This window comes from Halyomorpha halys, unplaced genomic scaffold (genome assembly GCF_000696795.3).
Source record: "Halyomorpha halys isolate HHAL.00 unplaced genomic scaffold, Hhal_1.1 Scaffold28.1, whole genome shotgun sequence".
In the NCBI taxonomy this organism is placed as follows: Eukaryota; Metazoa; Arthropoda; class Insecta; order Hemiptera; family Pentatomidae; genus Halyomorpha; species Halyomorpha halys.
In genome coordinates this window covers 1,261,106-1,263,651 of record NW_027110130.1, presented here as the reverse complement: position 1 = coordinate 1,263,651, position 2,546 = coordinate 1,261,106, and the positions used below count along the sequence as shown (strand labels likewise).

The 2,546-nt window shown below is 30.1% G+C and overlaps 1 protein-coding gene across 1 annotated transcript in view; it reads left to right on the top strand.

The window, feature by feature from the left end:
• LOC106683945 (ankyrin repeat domain-containing protein 50) overlaps positions 1-2,546 on the top strand; it is a 17,799-nt gene that overhangs the window by 435 nt on the left and 14,818 nt on the right. The gene's annotated exons all lie outside the window — the stretch shown is intronic.

Genomic DNA, 2,546 nt, shown 5'->3' with positions numbered 1-2,546 from the left:
TATATCTATAGTATATTAATATAAGTACTCTAATCCAATATATCTATAGTATATTAATATAAGTACTCTAATCCAATATATCTATAGTATATTAAAGTAAGTAATATAATTCAATATTTTCTTTAAAAACAATTTTGATCCTTTTTCTAAACTTTATTCTTTTTAAACTTCCAACGTTTCGACCACTTAGGTCATTTTCAAGGATTCCTTTACTTTGTTTTCATTTTTTCCTTTAAAATTCTTTAAATGCCGGCTAATTGCCTTTGTCCCATAAATTCTTCTATAAAATACCTTCCCAAATTTAAAACTTTTACTAACTACTTTTCTTACTATTATTTTCATTTGCAAACTCCAAACAGAACCTACCTTCAACAGGTTAGGACTCTGTTATCTATAATAGATAGTCTGAACCACCAACCATTAGCCGGCATTTAAAGAATTTTAAAGGAAAAAATGAAAACAAAGTAAAGGAATCCTTGAAAATGACCTAAGTGGTCGAAACGTTGGAAGTTTAAAAAGAATAAAGTTGAGAGAAAAAGGATCAAAATTGTTTTAAAGAAACTAAACCACTCTCAAACAAGTATATTAATAAAAAACAAAACTAATAATCCAATATATCTATAGTATATTAATGTAAGCAGTCTAATCCAAGTAAGTAATCTAACCCAATATATATCTGCCACATTAATTAAACTAGTTATTTATAATATTATATTTAACTTTATTCTACAGAAATGAGAATTATATATTTTGATGATTTGAGGTGTGTGTAGCTTCAAAACCAGCTCCATCCACATTTTTCTGAAATGCCGTTTTTCTATTTTCCTCACGTTCTCGAAACACTAAATCGCACAGCCAAGCTGTAAGATCATAGTACAAGAGGCAAGAGAAGAAAGGCAGTTATCTCACCCCAATTTTTTATTACTTTTATGAAAACTATGTACAATTACTAGTCAAAATTCATTTGTCTGCCAAGTATAGGTAGGGGGAATAAAAAATGGTGGCTGTTTCAAAGTGATAAAAAAAATTAATTTTTTCATTCGGAACTCTATATCTCAAAACGTAGGAATAATACAAGAAAAACTAAGAGAATATCATTTAGAGAAGAGCAAATTTGCTAAAATATGAGCCCTAGTAGAGTTATTTAAGTTAAATAGTTTTCGAGATATTCCTTTTTAAAAAGCAACATTTCATAAAAATGTTGTATAGGATGTACTGAAAGATCAGTAGTTAGTGAATTTATTTTGAAAAATCTATATCTCAGGAACTATGGGACGTACACTCAAATTAAAACTAGTTTAATGAGCTATAAAGTAGTTTATGACCTTTACCTACGTAGGAGTAGTAGTTTTCATGATATTAACTAAAATAAATTGATTTAGAGTTGTTCGGACAAATATCATGAAAACTACTATTCCTACGAAGGTGCTAATAGACATCTGTACGTCCTATAGTTCCTGAGTTATAGATTTCTCAAAATAAATTCATTAACTACTAATCTTTCAGAAGATTTAAAAAAAAAATTTGCTTTTTAAAAAGCTATTTCTCGAAAACTATTGAACGCAAATAGCTCTTTTAGGACAAATATTTCAGCCAATTTACTCTTCTTTAAATAATGTTCTCTTAGATTTTCTAGTATTGTTGGTAGTTTTTAAGATAGAGCTCTGAATGTAAAATTAATGTTTTTTAAGGTTTTAAAACAGCCGCCATTTTTTATTCCCCATATCTATACTTGGCAGACTCATCAATTTTGACTATTAATTATACATTATTTTTCATTAAAGTAATCAAAAATTGGTGTGAAATAACTGGATTTTTTTATTTCAGGCTCTTGTACTATCAGAACAAGATCCTTCCCTGAAAATTGCATTCAAAGTGATCCTTTTGTTGCAAAATCAGCTCCATCTAATTATAATGAAGGAAGGTCTCATCGGTGCGCCAAAGGTTTTATTGTTTTAGTGTCAGTTTGTTTTAGATTTCCTTTTCATATTTCCCATTTTTTTTTAAAATAATAGTATCCAGATTTGGAAAATGATATTGAAGTTCGGGGTTAGTTAAACTATCTCATCGATGTTCAACAATTTACGAAGAAAAATCGGAAAATCGCCGGGTTTGATAGCAGAGTACCTCTTTCTCTAGCGAAATTGCGAGATCTTGACAATCTTTTAAAGAAACATTTTGCACCCAACTGGAAAAGCATGGATTCCTTTGATTATTATAAAATGTGGTTGCCGGATGTCACAGCGAGCTTGATGATGATGAGAATGAAAACGCGTGTATAAGAGTTCCTCGCCGATTTGGCCAGAATCAGATACTAATCCTTCCATAATTAACTTTCCAACCACCCAAACCAACTCATTTCTAACCTGGCTTCTCCTTCACTACCTAATAATCCTCCTAGGCGTCTGAAAAGAAAATGGCCTCGAGATCTTCTCCTTTAGAAATGTTTTTGGAGTTCTATTAATGAGTTGATTCTCCACATGTTTGTATCATGTCATATCACTTACAGCACATTTACTCGATGTATATATATGTATACTGTTCTA